This window comes from Pseudophryne corroboree, chromosome 1, assembly GCF_028390025.1.
Source record: "Pseudophryne corroboree isolate aPseCor3 chromosome 1, aPseCor3.hap2, whole genome shotgun sequence".
Classification (NCBI taxonomy): domain Eukaryota; kingdom Metazoa; phylum Chordata; class Amphibia; order Anura; family Myobatrachidae; genus Pseudophryne; species Pseudophryne corroboree.
The window spans coordinates 807,175,195-807,194,332 of record NC_086444.1 but is presented as its reverse complement, the minus strand read 5'-3'; the positions used below and the strand labels follow the sequence as shown (position 1 = coordinate 807,194,332).

At 49.1% G+C, this 19,138-nt stretch overlaps 1 protein-coding gene and 1 pseudogene across 2 annotated transcripts in view; both read left to right on the top strand.

The window, feature by feature from the left end:
- Window positions 1-19,138, top strand: part of LOC134910775 (cytochrome P450 2U1) — a 182,208-nt gene that overhangs the window by 126,776 nt on the left and 36,294 nt on the right. The gene's annotated exons all lie outside the window — the stretch shown is intronic.
- On the top strand, window positions 7,819-7,937 carry LOC134956599 (5S ribosomal RNA; annotated as a pseudogene).

Here is a 19,138-nt window from a genome sequence, read left to right as displayed (position 1 = left end):
GCTTGTAGTTGATTATGTGCTCATATGACTAATACATAACATGTGACTGACTGCTAATGTGATTGCTGACTTTAATATATGTTTGTCAGTTGGTCTGCTGATCCTCAATGCTGGTGCATGGGTAAGGGTCAGATTGATATCACTTTAGAACAATAAAGTGGTTACAGTCACAAATTGTGTAGTACACTAACAGTGCTGATTATTTATCATGTCTAAGAGCGGCAAAGGTGACGAGAGTACACTTACAGTAACACCAACACTCATATCATGTTGTCTTGCAAAAACTGTATTATCCTCTCTGATCTGGTACAGGATGGTTTATGTGTAAAATGGTTTGCTTGTCCGCATAATACAAGGCAGATCCCGTCAAGTACAGATAAATCTCCTTTGGGCGATGTTTGCACAGACCTTGTCCAGTATAGCTGAAAGGTTAATTCCTACAGCTTTGATACCAGGAATAGGGTTCATTATTAACCCATACAGGCAGCTCTTTACCTACGGTATCCCCAACAGCTTCTCTAATAAAACAAGCCGAGTGTAAGTAAATCATCAACTGCACAGGCTACCAAGGATGATTCATCAGACGATTAAAGCTCTATATACTCTTCTTCGGCATACAAAGAACAGGTAAAAGATATCAGCTCAGTGAATATAGCTGAGTTAATGAGAGCAGTAAAGGCTTTTCTGTCTTTAGAGGATTCAGCAGAGCCTGCGTTAAAAATAAGGTACCTATGTTTTTTTTAAATTCAATACTTTTTATTTGATTTTACAGATTTTCATGAACATTTCACACAAGAACAGACAAACGTAACATTACTCGTACATCCAATTGCATAAATCGATCGCCCAGGCATAGGGCGCATGGTGCATCATTTGTGTATATTAACACCCAAAACATGTGTTCTTAGATGAATTATATTTTGCGATTATCACATCTAAGCATAACATTTCCAACATAGATGTCAGCGTATTAGAACAAGCATAGTAGATCTCAATAAACCTCAGCAAGGCCGGCCGCGGGGCAACTACCCCCAGAATATACCTGGACATAGTAAGGAGAGAGACGCAAGGCTGGATTTATGCATCTTTGAAGTATTTAGATTCTATCCACCTGCCCCATATTGCACCCCATTTCCTCTCCACCTTCCTTGCCAGGAACACAAATTTTTCGTGTGCGACAGTTTCGTTGACCAAGGCTATCCAGGCCTTAACTGTCGGGGCCTCACCCGCCAGCCACAGCCGGGCTATACAAACTCTGGCTAAAGCACATAGGTTGACAACGTATCGTCTGCTAGGTGGGTCTAAAACTTCTTCATCTACTATCAACAGGGTACATAGGGCAGAAGTGCATATGGAGGAGGGGACCCCTGTATCACATATGGTACGTATGACAGCCATCCAGAATCGGGACACGACAGGACACATCCAAAGTAGATGCCAGAAATCAGCCGCCATGATTCCACACTTAGGGCATTGGGAGCTGTGAGTCCCCCCAATGTGTGCTAACCTGACCGGGGTCATATATACTCTATGCAAGATATATAGCTGTATTTGCTGATATCTGACAGAGGAAGTGGAAATCCGATGGGCACCCATAGCGGTACTCCATGCATCATCCGACAACATGCCCACATCCGATTCCCACCGTCCCCGGAGAGCAGTCAGAGGATCCGCATGATGTAGCTGCAGAACACGACCATATATCTTAGAAACCAAGTGACCTGAGTCTAGTGTCTGCAACATTAATTTGACAGGGGAGTCAACAAGGATCGGAGGACCATCCGGGAATTGGGTAGCCAAAGCGTGTCTTAGTTGAAGGAATCGGTAAAAGAACCCCGAGGGGACATTATGTGCCTGTTGAAGTTGTTGAAATGAGTTAAGGGTCCCGTCATTATATATATGTTTTAAGGAGTGCACTCCCCACCTACCCCACACTTCCCTGATCTGAAGTTGATTTAGTTCCGGTAACCCGTACGCATTATCCAATGGGGTATCAGGATCAATACCATGGCCTCGCATCACAGAATGCACCAATTTCCATATTAGGATAGATTGTTTAATCAGTGGCAGCGTGGACATCTTGACGCTACCACATAAGAGCAACTGCAAGGGAGAGCCCCCAGGGTATTCATGGTGCAACATCAGCGAGTGCAAAGCCAAGGCATCGAGGTCTGTAACCCACTCCCAAACATGCGCCAGCTGCGTCGCATAGTAATAAAAGCGGAAGTTGGGGAGAGCTAAACCCCCCATGTCCCGCGACCTGGTCAAAGCATCCAGTCGCAAACGTGCCCTCTTGCTAGCCCACACCAGGGAGGAAAGCAACCCATTTATTTGTTTAAAAATCTTCAGCGGGATATATACGGGAGATTGTTGGAGAACATATAGGAGTTTGGGTTGAAAGACCATTTTTACCATATTTACCCTCCCTGTGACTGTCAAGGGTAATTTCCCCCATACCCTCACCCGACTACGGAGATACGTTATTTGTGGAGTGATATTTAGGGAGGAGAATTTTTGAGGATCATTAGACACCCAGATGCCTAAGTATTTGAATGAGTCCACCCATCGCAACGGGAGGGTCACCAGTGGGGAAGCAGGAACCTCCCCCCGGAGTGGGATAATAAAGGATTTCTCCCAATTAATCAGGAGCCCAGAGTATCGCCCGAACTCAACAATAATCTCCAAGATCCTTGGCATAGACTCAGCATAGCGGTCCACAAATAGCAAAACGTCATCGGCATACAATGCCACCCTGTCCTCGCGGGCACCTACCCTGAAGCCAGTGATCCCCGCGTCCGTCCTCAAGAGGCACGCAAGGGGCTCAATGGCCATAGCAAATAGAGCAGGGGACATTGGGCAGCCCTGTCGTGTACCCCTAGCTAAAGGAAAGGAATGAGATACGAAGCCATTGACCGTCACCCTCGCCGAAGGGGAGGAATACATCAATTGAACGTATTTAATGAAGTTTGGGCCTATACCGAATCTACGCATAACTTCCCACAGATAAGCCCATTCTACGGAATCAAAAGCCTTAGCGGCGTCTAAAGAAACGACTATGGAGGAGGTGGGGTCTCTACAGGGGAGTTGTAGAGGAGTAAACAATCGACGCAGATTAATAGATGTCGACTTATTGGGCATAAATCCCGTCTGGTCTGGATGTATAATGTGAGATATGACTGTATTTAATCTACCAGCTAGAACCTTAGCTAATATCTTAATATCAGTGGGTTGGAGGGATATAGGGCGATAGGACTCAACTCTCCTAATATCCTTATCTGGCTTAGGGAGAACCACAATCAATGCTTCCGCCATAGATGGAGGGAGAGATTCCTGTGTAAAAATTTGGCTGTATAACTCTAGAAGTCGAGGGACAAAAAAATCCAGATGCTGCCCATAGACCTCTGAAGGTATGCCATCCATGCCGGATGCTTTACCACTAGGGGAGGCCTTAATAGCAGCCATAATCTCATCAGGTGTAATAGGCGCTTCCAGCAGATCACATGCCTCGCTGGATAGTGTGGGGAGGGAAACAGCGTCCAAGTAATCAGTGAGATGTAATTGTGTGCCCTCCAGTTTAGATTCATACAAACGACTATAATAGGACGCAAATTCAGCCGCTATTTGTGGGGTTTGAGTTAGGGAAATGCCATCAGAATTTAAAATCTCAACCACTACATTATTAGGTCTATCACCCCGGGCCAGGGAGGCCAAATACGCCCCCGGTTTATCACCCGTAGCATAAAATGTGTGGGAGGAGAAAAGGAGTCTATGCTGAGTCTTCTCCATTAGATAATCCTTCCATTCTTTCTGAGCCGATAACCAGGCTAACTTAGAACTATTTAATGAATCCTGCAGGTATTGCAGCTCTGCGGCGACGCTCCGGGCCTCCAATACCACCTCCCGCTGCTTATAAAAAGACTTCAGGTTAGCTACCCGTTTAATCAAGCTCCCTCGCAAAAAGGCCTTAAACGTGTCCCATAAAATAGAGATAGCAGTTCCGGCACTATTTAACTCAAAGAATTCCCGCCATGCGGTCACCAATTCAGAGCCGTCCCCCATATGGACGAGCCAGAATGGATTAAATTTCCATACAGCCTGGCCCCTAGAGCAGTTAAAATCTAAAGTGAGGATCAAAGGGGAGTGATCTGATATTCCCCTAGTTTCATATCTAATATCGCTCACCCGGGGGACCATGTCGTTCGAGAGGAGGGCCAGGTCAATCCTGGAGAACGAAGAGTGGGAGTGAGAGAAACAGGAGTATTGTCTAAGAGACGGGTGTCTCAATCTCCAAGGATCGACCAGGCCCAGCCCCGACACCACATTCGCAAAAGAGGTATTCCCAGGGCATGTAGTCGATGGGGACCTAGACAGCCTGTCCATTGCCGCGTCGAGCACATTATTAAAATCCCCGAGGCAAATAACCGATATCCCGGGGGAAGAGGCCATGAACCCGGCAGCCCTCTTAAGAACATCAGGGGAATAGGGAGGGGGCACATAAACCGCCAAAAGGAGGACTGGGACGTAAAATAATCTACATTTCAGAAACACATACCTCCCCCACGGGTCTGTCTGCACAGATTCCAGCACGAAGGGGACGGTCCGCTTAATAAGGACTGAAACTCCACGAGAGGCAGAAGTATACGTAGAATGGTATGCCCATCCCACCCATGGCCTTTTTAGCGAAAGAATCTTATTCCCCACCAAGTGTGTTTCCATAAGGCAGACCACATCAGCGGCACAAGTTTTAATCTGTCGAAGTACCAGAGACCTCTTAACTTTGTCACTAAGACCCCTCACATTCCACGATAACAATTTAATCCCAGCCATAACGCATCAAAGATAAAATAAATGTAGCACCCCGCGGCCAGCCAAGTCCACCATGCTTATGTTCAGTTATCAGAAACCAATGCTCAAATAGTACAACAATGAACCGTATCCACTCGCACCATACATCCCCACACACAATAAAACCATAACCCAGAACCCTTCTCCACCCCCCACCCTGTATACCACCCCCAACTTGCAGCATACTTGGATCCCAAAACTAAACACAAATACCCAAATTCAAATATACAACCTTCGTTGCACCATTAAGTGGTGCAAGTGTACCCTGATCGGGGCCAAGAATATAATGACTCTTGGGAGAACAGAGATAGCCTCCAGCCACCAACCAACACCCCTCCCCAAACAGTATAGGAGGGGAAATCGTAGACATCCCCCCCCTGGGTCCGTGCATACCCGACACAAAACAAGCATACACCTATATTAAAGAGCTAAACATAGCGAACCGCAAGCGCAACCCCCCCCCCCCAATTCCCCCAGAGGCATCAGGAGATAACATAACCTCTAGGGCCCACCCAAAACATCGAGGTGGGCAGACAGGCAGTCCTCCGGCCCGACGAACCCGCGGGAGCAGGGTAGGGCAACTAGGATTCAGGAGTATAACGGACAATAACCTATTCCAACACTCCCGCAACCTCCTGCCGCGCATTAATAAACATACATGTACAGCCCACATAAGTATTAACAAGGTGAGAGCACGAGGAGAGGAGGGAAGTAAAGAAACATGACTAATGCAAGCAGGGTATAGTTAACATCGAAGTTAGGCTGGAGACTCAGGGATCCGCCAGGGCACGTCTCGCCGGAAAACGTCTATCCAGCCACGCCGTGGCCTCACGAGGAGTCGTGAAAAACTTTGTTTCTTCATCAGCCACTACTCGCAACTTAGATGGGAAGAGCATGGCATACGGTAGGTCAAGTTCACGGAGCCTCCTCTTAACAGACAGGAATTGAGCCCTATCCTTTTGTACATCCATGGCAAAGTCAGGGAACACAGATATGGGCGATCCATTCCATTTCAAGGGGCCCTTAGTGCGAGCCAGCCGTAGGACTGTGTCGCGGTCTCGGTAATGGAGGAACTTAGCAATAAAGGTGCGGGGTGGAGCCCCCGGGGGCAATGGGCGCAGCGGAACTCTATGGGCCCGTTCCACGGTAAAATAAGGTGAGAATTCCTCAGTTCCAAAAGCATCACGAAGCCATTTTAACAGAAACTCTTCAGGAGATGAACCCTCCTCTTTTTCCGGCAAGCCGACAAAACGGACGTTATTGCGCCGCAAGCGCCCCTCTATATCCGTCAGTTTTTTGCGCACCTCTGTCATTTGAGATTCCAAAGCATCAGTTCGGCGACCCAGCGGGCCGACCGAGTCTTCAACATTGGATATACGGGTCTCAGCCTCGCCCACTCGTTCTCTCACTCGTTGAAGGTCCTGATGGATAATGGAGAGATCAGACTGCACTTGTCCAATCTTGTCCGCCAGACGCGCCTCGCTGGCAGTCACCGCATCTAATACTCTCTGCAGAGTAGCATCCGGATGGTCTGAGGAAGCGGAACTATATGCAGGAGATGGTGGTGCAGACTCAGATCCAGCATTTTCGCCTCCCCGCCGCTGATTGCCAGGATTCCGGACAAACTTATCCATTGCGCCCGCCGTCGCATTACTTTGGCGGCCGCGCACCATTTTAGACAACACGGTGTCGCTCCGCCTAGCCGAGCGGGTATATCAAAGCAAATATAAGCAGGCAAGAGGGGGGCGCCCGCGCCAACACCCTGTAGTAAGGGTAGCGCGGTCAGGGCAGGTTTTAAATATGTATAGCCAAACAGCAGGGCCAGGGGTTGCGGAGGTAATGTATGACCGCCTGAAGGAGCAGGGAGTCAGGTAAGCACAGCCGTATATCAAAATTGAATAGTCCCCCGCACTGATCTCTAGGCAGGGTGAGAGCAGGATCTGCCGGTCAGAGACATGTAGTGGAGAGAGAGGGGGGAAGAACACATTCAGCCCTGCAAATTTGTCACCAGCTCAGATATGTCCCTGTATATTATAGTGCCCTTGAGGGTTGCAGTGGGCTCAGAGAAATCGCGGGAGCCGCACTTCCGGTCTCGCGGGCCCGCGGTGGTGGAGGATAACAGTCCGGGCGGCTGTAGACGCAAGCTGCGTCCCCCAGCAGGCTAGTACGGCGGCAGTCGAGCCCTCCTCACCTCCCTTCACAGAAGCGCTGGCGGCGGTAAGAAGACGGAGGTGAACTTCCGGTCCCTCGGGCGGCACGGGTCTTCGGCGGTGCAGGGCGTCTCAAGCTCCGCTGATCCTCCTCAGGTCCTCAGCAGACACGCCGGGCAGCAGATGGGTGTCCCTCGCCTCTCCCCCCAGAGACACGGGCAGCGACGGAGACGGAGAGCGGGAGCCGAACTTCCGGTCTGCGGTGAGCGCGACGTGGGAGCTCCAGCACCAAGCAGGGCCCGCCGGGCAGACAAACAGGGCTGCAGGAGCTGGAGGAAGTCTGATATCCAGCCCAGATTCACTCCACAGGGGCAGAGGGTATTCAGACAGCGCTGTCCTCCGTTTCAGACCCAGGGAGGGAGTCCAGGATAATAAAGCAGGATATTCAGGCTGGAGAGCTGCACTGTGCAAGTGCTACTCCATGCTCGTCCAGGCCACGCCCCCAAGGTACCTATGTTTAAACGTCCCCAAAAAATAGGGCCTCCTCATGGGAGACCCCAGCAGCTGATGAAAATCATGGAAAAGGTTTGGGCTATACCCAATAAAGAATATAGGTTCCCAGTAAATGGGATTCCAAATATCCTTTTTTCAGCTGGGGACTGTTTAAAAATGGAAAATGCCTCCTAAAGAGATACGCATATAATTTGATAATGCGAAAATATATATGGCCTTTGCTGTCAACGTCAAAAGAGGGATGGTTTTCTGAAAACCATATTGTCTCTGTCTGGGGTAGTCATAAGGCCAGCCATGACTTCACCTTGCAATCTACAGCTACACCACACTGGATAGGCCCAATCTCACTAGATCTTGGAAGCTAAGCAGTGTTGGGCCTGGTTAGTTCTTGGATGGGAGACCACCTTGGAATACCAGGTGCTGTAGGTACACTGGGCTGAGGTACCTGGAAGACAGTTTTCAGCGCCTGCAAGGGAGCAAGAATCCCATATAGCTCATATGGACACTAATGTTCTAGGGCATCAGCATTAACAATAGTTGCTCGCAGAGCAGGTTTGCTTACATACATGAAAAGCTGATTCAGAATCAAAGAAGATTCTGGAAACTTTCCCTTTGGCTGGAAGTTTCTGTTTGGTAAGGAGTTAGCAGATATTCTGGAGTAAAAATCAGAATCCAAGAAGGTCAAGTTTCCTTCCACATATAACCCCAACATAGGGGTCCGGTTTTCGGCCTTATCGGTCATAAACGTAACAGCCCCAATACAATAAGTTTGGTAGGCAAAGAAGCAAAGGCAAAAAGAGGGCCAGCTTCCAAACCAGAAGATAAGCCACCAGCATGATGGTGCGGGCCTCCTTCTGGGGGATCCCAGGTAGGGGGCCAACTTCTTCAGTATGCACAGATCTGGTAAAAGTCTACAAACAGATACCTGGGTGCAAGAAGGAGTATCTCTAGGTTATATTTCTCTTTAAGAAGCATCCTCCTCAAAGGTTTTTCTGTTCCAGTCTGTCTCGGGTAGAGGCGAAGGACAGGGGTTTGCAAGAAGCAGTTCAGAAATTGCTTTTGTCAGGAATAGTCATTCCAGTAACCCCTGCACAATAGGGACAGGGGTTTTTACTCCAACCGGGTTTGGGTTCAGAGGGATCCTTTCACCCCAATCTCAAAATCCTAAACAGATAAGTTTGGGTACGACGGTTCACATGGAGACGTTGCGCTCCATAGTTTTGGCATGGAGCCAGGGAATTACATGGTATCCCTGGATAGTCAGGATGCTTACCTACAGGTTCCTATAGCACTGTTCCATCAGCGTTATCTCAAGGTTCACCATCCTCCAGCAACATTTTCAGTTCCAGACCTTACCCTTTGGGTTAGTCACAGCCTCCAGAGTATTTACCAAAATTATGATGATTATGGTAGCTTATCTCCGCAAGAAGGGGATAAGAAAATTGCCATATCTCGACCACCTGTTTTATCCTGGCACAGGAAAGGCTTCTGGGCCATCTCCAACAGACAATGACTTGTCTGCATTGCAACTGGTGGTTCATACATTGGAAAAAGTCATCTCTGGTTCCGTCACAACGGATAACTCACTGTGGGGCTCTACTGAATTCAGGTCCGCAGAAAATGGATTACCTCGGAACAAGATATCCAAGGTACAGTCAAGTACTCAGGAGTTGTTACACAGTCAAACGATATCAATCCACGCAGCTATGCGACTGATGGGTTTGATGGTGTCAATATTCGACATGGTGGAGAAGGCACAATTCCACTCAAGACCTCGGTGGCGTCTGATTCTAGCCAGATGGATGGAATACATCAGACAATAAAGAAACAGACTATTGTACTTTCACACAAGGTAAGAAAGTCATCAGCCTGGTGGCTACAGTCATCCCATCTAGACAAAGGGAGAACCTTTTGGATATCAGATGGGAGATCCTGACAACAGATGCCAGTCTTCAGGGCTGGGGAGCAGTGTCTGGAAGATTATGGTTCCAGGGACAATGGACCATAGAAGAAAGTTGCCTGCCAATAAATCTGTTAGAACTTCGGGCCATATACTTGTCACTGTTTCAGGCAAAGGACACTCTTCAAGGAAGACCAGTTCAGATCCGCTCGGACAATTTAATGGCGGGGGCGTACCTCAACCATCAGGGAGGAATGCGCAGCCAAACAGCAATGAAGGAGGTAAGTCACATACTAAATTGGGAAACACTCCATCTTCCAGCATTGTCCGCAGTATTCGTCTTGGGAGTCCTAAACCGGGAAGCGGATTTTCTCAGTTGACACGCCATTCAAGCAAGCGAATGTGCTCTACACCCGGAAGTCTTTCAGACACTGGTAGACAAGTGGGGTTTGCCAGAGATAGATCTCATGGCGTCCCGTCTGAACAACAAAGTGGCCGTGTACGGGTCAAGAACAAAGGTTCCCGAAGCGATCTTTGTGGACGCCATCTGGCGTATCTATTTCCTCCGATCATCCTGCTACCAGGGTGGTGAGGAAGATAAAAGAAGCAAAGGGTGCCGTGATTCTAATAGCTCCGGCTTGGCCCAGAAGGCAATGGTACACAGATCTGCGGAGGATGTCGATGGATGCTCCACTTCTGCTCCCTCAACGTCCAGATCTACTAATGCAGGGTCCTTGTTATCACAGGCATCTGGATCGACTATCGTTGACGGCGTAGCTCTTGAAATCTCTATCCTGAAGTCAAGAGGATTCTCGCTACAGGTAAATTCAAACAATGCACAGAGCAAGGAAACCCTCCTCAGTTCGCATTTATCACCGAATACGGCAGGCCTATATTCATGGTGCAGTGAAAGCAATATGGACCCGAAATCTTTCCAAGTTTCCAGGGTCTTAGATTTCGTTCAGGCAGTAATGGATAAGGGTTTGAAGGTGGCTTCCTTGAGAGTACAAGTATCAGCATTGACTGTATGGTTCCAAAAGAAAAATTGCCAATTTACTGGATGTGCGTACTTTTTCCAGGGAATGCTGCGCTTTCAACCTCCTTTTTTTCTCCTACAGTGCATTGGGACTTAAGTCTAGTCCTCAAAGCCCTTCAAGTTGCTCCGTTTGAACCACTTAATAAAGTGGATCTCAAATGGTTGACAGCTAAAAGTTCTCTTTCTACTGGCTATGGCGTCAGCTAGAGTATCAGATTTAGGAGCGCTGTCATGTTGTTCTCTTTTTCTTTTCTTTTTTTCTCTGACGTCCTAGTGGATGCTGGGTACTCCGTAAGGACTATGGGGTATAGACGGGCTCCGCAGGAGACTGGGCACTCTTAAAAGAAAGATTAGGTACTATATCTGGTGTGCACTGGCTCCTCCCTCTATGGCCCTCCTCCAGACCTCATAAAGTATCTGTGCCCGGCCAGAGCTGGATGCACCCTAGGGGCTCTCCTGAGCTTCCTAGAAAAGAAAGTATTTGTTAGGTTTTTTATTTTCAGTGAGATCTGCTGGCAACAGACTCACTGCTACGTGGGACTGAGGGGAGAGAAGCGAACCTACCTGCTTGCAGCTAGCTTGGGCTTCTAAGGCTACTGGACACCATTAGCTCTAGAGGGATCGAACACAGGCCCAGTCCTCGGTCGTCCGGTCCCGGAGCCGCGCCGCCGTCCCCCTTGCAGAGCCAGAAGAACGAAGAGAAGTTGAAAATCGGCGGCTGAAGACTCCGGTCTTCATTAAGGTAGCGCACAGCACTGCAGCTGTGCGCCATTGCTCCCTTAGCACACCACACACTCCGGTCACTGATGGGTGCAGGGCGCTGGGGGGGGCGCCCTGGGCAGCAATTAGATGACCTTACTTGGCGAAAAGCACATAATACAGTCTGATAAACTGTATATGTGCATTAACCCCCGCCATTAAAGTACATAAAAGGACAGAAGCCCGCCGCTGAGGGGGCCGGGCCTACTTCCTCAGCACACCGGCGCCATTTTCTCTTCACAGCTCAGCTGGAAGGAAGCTCCCCGGGCTCTCCCCTGCAGTATCCTGGTACACAAAGGGTAAAAAAGAGAGGGGGGGCACATAAATTTAGGCGCAAAACTGTGTATATAAGCTGCTATAGGGGAAAAATCACTCAGTATAGTGTACATCCCTGTATTATATAGCGCTGTGGTGTGTGCTGGCATACTCTCTCTCTGTCTCTCCAAAGGGCCTGGTGGGGGAACTGTCTTCAAATAGAGCATCCCCTGTGTGTGTGGTGTGTCGGTACGCGTGTGTCGACATGTCTGAGGTAAAAGGCTCCTCTAAGGAGGTGATAGAGCGGATAAGTGTGTGGGAGGGTGTCTCCGTCAACAACGCTGACACCTGTTTGGATATGTGTAAGTGCTGAGGTAAAATTATTGCACAAAAGGTTAGGGAACAGAAAGGAAATCTACCCTGGTCTGTCCCTATGTCACAGAGTCCTTCAGAGTCTCTCTATGCTCACTATCCAAAATAACAAAGTATCGACACGGAGTTTAACTCCACTGTCGACTACGATAATGCAAAGTTACAGCCAAGAGGGCTAAAAGATATTCAATATATGATTATTGGAATAAAAGATGATTTGCAAATCACTGATGACTCATCTGTCCCTGACACGAGAGTACACATGTTAAGGGGAAGAATGCTGAGGTAAATTTCCCTCCTCTCATGAGGAAAAAGAGCGGGAATCTCCAGACAAGAGACGGCAGCTTCCCACAAGAGAATTCTCAGGCTGGATCCTTTCCCCACTAGGGCCAGGATGTGTTGAGAATCTTCCCCTTGGGTGTCCTGTTTGCACTAGCTATTCTCAGGGATCCTGCAGATAGTGTGCACATTCTAGTATACTACCCAGACCGGCGATTGTGTCGGCATGGGTTTATAGCGCTGTGGCAGCGTGGACAGGTACCTTATCAGCAGAGATTGAGACCCTAGTATGCATATAAATATTTTAAGATGCTGTCTTAAGTGATAGATATATAATTATAAAGCATGCCCAAAGGGACATGAGTATACTGGGTCCTAGAGACAAAAGCTATGTCGATTTCTGCTTGACGTGTCCTGTAGAATATACATTGGACAGATGATGCCGACTTAAGAGGCATATGGAAGGCTGAGGATTGTGTGGAGAAAGGTTCTCGGGCCTGGTCTCCACAGCTATAGCTGGTAATTCTGATATTTTGCCTTATATTCCTGCACAGCCTAGGAAAGCACGACATTATTAAATGCAGCTTTTCGAATAAAGAAACAAGAAAGTCTGAGGTGCGTCCTTTCTTGTCAGAGCCGGGGCAGAGAAGAAGCTGTACAACACAGCTAGTCCCCAGGAACAGAAGTCCTCCCCGGCCTCTACAAAAATCCACCGCATGTCGCTGGGGCTCCACAGGCGGAGCTAAGCCCGGTGGGGACACGCCTTCGTAAGTTCAGCCACAAGTGGGTTCACTCCCTGTTAGATCCCTGGGCAATAGAAATTGTATCGCAGGGATACAGGCTGGACTGTGAGAAGATGCCCCCTCACCGAGGACCCGGCGGGCTTCCCCCCAAGAGAGGGAGCCAGTGTTAACTGCAATTCGTAAATTGTATCTTCAACAGGTGGTGGTCAAGGGTCCCCTCCTTCAACAAGAGGGTGTTATTATTCGACCATGTTATAATCCCGAAACCAGACGGTTCGGTTAGACCCATATTGAATTAAAATCCCTGAACATATACCTGAAAAGGTTCAGGTTCAAGATGAAATTGCTAAGAGCGGTCATTGCAAGCCTGAAATGAATCGGGACATAAGGGATGCATACCTTCGTGTCCCCATTTATCCACCTCATCAGGCGTATCTCAGAATTGCGGTACGGGATTGTCATTACCAATTTCACCAAGGTAATGGCGGATATGATGGTACTCCTGCGGAAGCAAGGTGTCACTATTATCACATACTTGGATGATCTCCTCATAAAAGCGAGATCAAGAGAGCAGTTGCTGGACAGCGTATCACCTTCTCTGGAAGTGAAACGGCAACACGACTGGATTCTATATATTCCGAAGTCGCAGTTGGTTCCTACAGCTCATCTGCCTCGCCTAGGCATGATCCTAGACACAGACCAGAAGAGGGTTTATCTCCCGATAGAGAGAGCTCAGGAGCTCATGACACTGGTCAGGAATCAGATGCATCGGTTAATCACCCTATCCCCCAGGGCCAGGGTGTCTCTCCTGTGGTGGCTGCAGAGTGCTCACCTTCTCGAGGGCCGCAGATTCGGCATTCAGGACTGGGTCCTGGTGACCACGGATGCAAGCCTCCGAGGGTGGGGGGCAGTTACACAGGGAAGAAAATTCCAAGGTTTGTGGTCAAGCCAACAGACTTGCCTTCACATCAATATCCTGGAACTAAGGGCCATATACAACGCCCTAAGTCAAGCGGAGTTCCTGCTTCGCGACCAACCGGTTCTGATCCAGTCAGACCGCAGGGGCTCATGTAAACCGCCAGGGCGGCACAAGGAGCAGGGTGGCGAGGGTAGAAGCCACCAGAATTCTTCGCTGGGCGGAGAATCAAGTAAGCGCACTGTCAGCAGTGTTCATTCCGGGAGTGGACACGACCTCCACCCGGGAAAGTGGTGACTTCATCAGGAAGTCTTCACGCAGTTTTGCAAATTGATGGAAACTGCCTCAGGTGGACTACATAGCGTCCCACCTCAATAAAAAGATAAAAAAGGTTTTACGCTGGGTCAAGGGACTCTCAGGCGATAGCTGTGGTCGCACTAGTAACACCGTGGGTGTTCCAGTCGGTCTATATATTCCCTCCTCTTCCTCTCAGACCCAAGGGCTGAGAATTGTAATAAACGGAGGAGTGTGAACAATATTCTTTGCTCCGGATTGGCCAAGAAGGACTCGGTACCCGGAACTGCAAGAAATGCTCTCAGAGGACCCATGGCCTCTGCCTCTCAGTCAGGACATGTTGCAACAGGGACCCTGTCTGATCCAAGACTTACCGCGGCTGCGTTGGACGGCATGGCGGTTGAACGCCGGATCCTAGCGGAAAAGGGCATTCCGGATGCAGTTATTCCTACGCTGATAAAGGCTAGGAAAGACGTGACAGCAAGACTTTTTCACTGTATATGGCGAAAATAGGTTGCTTGGTGTGTGGCCGGGAAGGCCCTACAGAGGAATTCCAGGGGGGTCGATTCCTGCACTTCCTACAGTCAGGAGTGACTATGGGCCTAAAATTAGGATCCATAAAGGCCAAGATTTCGGCCCTATTCCTTTTTCTCTCAAAAAGAACTGGCTTCACTGCCTGAAGTTCGGACGTTGTTATAGGGGTGCTGCATATTCAGCCCCTTTTGTGCCTCCAGTGGCACCTTGGGATCTTAACGTGTGTTGGATTCCTAAAATCCCACTGGTTTGAGCCACTTAAGACCGTGGAGCTAAAATATCTCACGTGGAAAGTGGTCATGCTTTTGGCCTTGGCTTGGACTAGGCGTGTGTCAGAGTTGGCGGCTTTGTCATGTAAAAGCCCATATCTGATCTTCCATATGGAAAGGGCAGAATGGAGGACTCGTCCCCAATTTCTCCCTAAGGTGGTATCATCGTTTCATTTGAACCTACCTATTGTGGTGCCTGCGGCTACTAGGGACTTGGAGGATTCCAAGTTGCTGGACGTAGTCCGGGCCCTGAAACTTTATGTTTCCAGGACGGCTAGAGTCAGAAAAACTGACTCGCTATTTATCCTGCATGCACCCAACAAGCTGGGTGCTCCTGCTTCAAAGCAGACTATTGCTCGCTGGATCTGAAGCACGATTCAGCTTGCACATTCTGCGGCTGGACTGCCGCATCCTAAATCAGTAAAAGCCCATTCCACGAGGAAGGTGGGCTCTTCTTGGGCGGCTGCCCGAGGGGTCTCGGCTTTAAAACTTTGCCGAGCTGCTACTTGGTCGGGTTCAAACACTTTTGCAAAATTCTACAAGTTTGATACCCTGGCTGAGGAGGACCTTGAGTTTGCTCATTCGGTGCTGCAGAGTCATCCGCACTCTCCCGCCCGTTTGGGAGCTTTGGTATAATCCCCATGGTCCTTACGGAGTACCCAGCATCCACTAGGACGTCAGAGAAAATAAGAATTTACTCACCGGTAATTCTATTTCTCGTAGTCCGTAGTGGATGCTGGGAGCCCGTCCCAAGTGCGGACTCTCTGCAATACATGTATATAGTTATTGCTTAACTAAAGGGTTATTGTATGAGCCATCTGTTGAGAGAGGCTCAGTTATTGTTCATACTGTTAACTGGGTATAGTTATCACGAGTTGTACGGTGTGATTGGTGTGGCTGGTATGAGTCTTACCCTGGATTCCAAATCCTTTCCTAGTAATGTCAGCTCTTCCGGGCACAGTTTCCCTAACTGAGGTCTGGAGGAGGGGCATAGAGGGAGGAGCCAGTGCACACCAGATATAGTACCTAATCTTTCTTTTAAGAGTGCCCAGTCTCCTGCGGAGCCCGTCTATACCCCATGGTCCTTACGGAGTACCCAGCATCCACTACAGACTACGAGAAATAGAATTACCGGTGAGTAAATTCTTATTTTATCCAGATAAAGCAGTTCACAGAACTAGGTCTGGGTATCTTCCTAAGGTGGTGTCTAAATTCCACCTTAATGAAGAAAATGACACGGTTTTTCAGGTATCGTGATTTTCTGCGGGAGATGCGTCGCGGGACGTAGTCCGAGCATTAAGGATCTAAGCGGATCGCACAAGTGCCATCAGAAAGACAGATTCTCTCTTCATTTTCTATGGAATTCACAAGAGAGGATGGCCTGCTACTAAGTAGACGCTGGCTAGAGGGCTTCGAATTACTATTTCTCCAACGTCCTAAGTGGATGCTGGGAACTCTGTAAGGACCATGGGGAATAGCGGCTCCGCAGGAGACTGGGCACAACTAAAGAAAGCTTTAGGACTACCTGGTGTGCACTGGCTCCTCCCTCTATGACCCTCCTCCAGACCTCAGTTAGAATTTTGTGCCCGGCCGAGCTGGATGCACACTAGGGGCTCTCCTGAGCTCCTAGAAAAGAAAGTATATTTTAGGTTTTTTATTTTCAGTGAGATCTGCTGGCAACAGACTCACTGCTACGAGGGACTTAGGGGAGAGAAGCGGACCTACCTGCTTGCAGCTAGCTTGGGCTTCTTAGGCTACTGGACACCATTAGCTCCAGAGGGATCGAACACAGGCCCAGCCTCGGTCGTCCGGTCCCGGAGCCGCGCCGCCGTCCCCCTTGCAGAGCCAGAAGCAAGAAGAACGTCCAGGAAATCGGCGGCAGAAGACTCCGGTCTTCATTAAGGTAGCGCACAGCACTGCAGCTGTGCGCCATTGCTCCCTGTGCACACCACATACTCTGGTCACTGGGGGTCATTCCGAGTTGTTCGCTCGGTAAATTTCTTCGCATCGCCGCGATTTTCCGCTTAGTGCGCATGCGCAATGTCCGCACTGCGACTGAGCCAAGTAAATTTGCTATGCAGTTAGGAATTTTACTCACGGTTTTTTCCTCGTTCTGGTGATCGTAATGTGATTGACAGGAAGTGGGTGTTCCTGGGCGGAAACTGGCCGTTTTATGGGTGTGTGTGAAAAAACGCTACCGTTTCTGGGAAAAACGCGGGAGTGGCTGGAGAAATGGAGGAGTGTCTGGGCGAACGCTGGGTGTGTTTGTGACGTCAAACCAGGAACGACAAGCACTGAACTGATCGCAGATGCCGAGTAAGTCTCGAGTTACTCAGAAACTGCACAGAGATGTCTTATCGCAATATTGCGAATCTTTCGTTCGCAATTTTGATAAGCTAAGATTCACTCCCAGTAGGCGGCGGCTTAGCGTGTGCAAAGCTGCTAAAAGCAGCTTGCGAGCGAACAACTCGGAATGACCCCCACTGATGGGTGCAGGGCGCTGGGGGGGGGGCGCCCTGGGCAGCAATTACAGTACCTTAAGAGTGGCAAATCACACATAATATAGCTTAATAAGCTATATATGTGTAAAATACCCCTGCCACATTATGATTATAAGAGCGGGAGAAGTCTGCCGAAAAAGGGGCGGGGCTATCTCCCTCAGCACACTGGCGCCATTTTTTCTTCACAGTGCAGCTGGAAGACAGCTCCCCAGGCTCTCCCCTGTAGTTTTCAGGCTCAAAGGGTTAAAAAGAGAGGGGGGGCACTAAATTTAGGCGCAAATCTGTGTATTATAGCAGCTATAAGGGAAAAATCACTGTGGGTAGTGTGAATCCCTGCATTATATAGCGCTCTGGTGTGTGCTGGTATACTCTCTCTCTGTCTCCCCAAAGGACTTTGTGGGGTCCTGTCCTCAGTCAGAGCATTCCCTGTGTGTGTGCGGTGTGTCGGTACGGCTGTGTCGACATGTTTGATGAGGAGGCTTATGTGGAGGCGGAGCAGATGCCGATAAATGTGATGTCACCCCCTGCGGGGTCGACACCTGAGTGGATGGACATGTGGAAGGAATTACGTGACAGTGTCAACTCCTTACATAAAAGGTTTGACGACATAGCAGATGTGGGACAGCCGGCTTCTCAGCCCGTGCCTGCCCAGGCGTCTCAAAAGCCATCAGGGGCCCTAAAACGCCCACTACCTCAGATGGCAGACACAGCTGTCGACACGGATACTGACTCCAGTGTCGACGACTATGAGACTACTGTACATTCCAATAGAGCCACCCGTTACATGATTACGGCAATGAAAAATGTGTTGCACATTTCTGATATCATCCCAGGTACCACAAAAAAGGGTATTATGTTTGGGGAGAAAAAAGCTTCCAGTGGTTTTTCCCCCATCTGATGAACTAAATGTGTGAAGAAGCGTGAGTTTCCCCCGATAAGAAACTGGTAATTTCTAAAAGGATACTAATGGCGTACCCTTTCCCGCCAGAGGATAGGTCACGTTGGGAGACATCCCCTAGGGTGGATAAAGCGCTCACACGTCTGTCAAAGAAGGTGGCACTACCGTCTCAGGATACGGCCGCCCTAAAGGAGCCTGCAGATAGAATGCAGGAGGCTATCCTGAAGTCTGTATATACACACTCAGGCATTATACTGAGACCAGCTATTGCTTCAGCATGAATGTGCAGTGCTGCAGCTGCGTGGTCAGATTCTCTGTACCTTAGACAGGGACACTATATTGCTAACCATAGAGCATATTAAAGACGCAGTTTTATACATGAGAGATGCACAGAGGGATAATTGCCGACTGGCATCTAAAATAAACGCAATGTCCATTTCTGCCAGGAACTCGGCAGTGGACAGGTGATGCTGATTCTAAAAGGCACATGGAAGTTTGCCTTACAAGGGTGAGGAGTTGTTTGGGGATGGTCTCTCGGACCTCGTTTCCACAGCTACAGCTGGGAAATCAACATTTTGCTCCATGTTCCCTCACAGCCAAAGAAAGCACCGTATTATCAGGTACAGTCCTTTCGGCCCCAGAAAGACAAGCGGGTTAAAGGCACGTCCTTTCTGCCCAGAGGCAGAGGTAGAGGGAAAAAGCGGCAGATACAGCCAGTTCCCAGGAACAAAAGTCCTCCCCCGCTTCCTCTAAGTCCACCGCATGACGCTGGGGCTCCACAGGCGGAGCCAGGTACGGTGGGGGCCCGTCTCAAGAATTTCAGCGACCAGTGGGCTCGCTCACGGGTGGATCCCTGGATTCTACAGGTAGTATC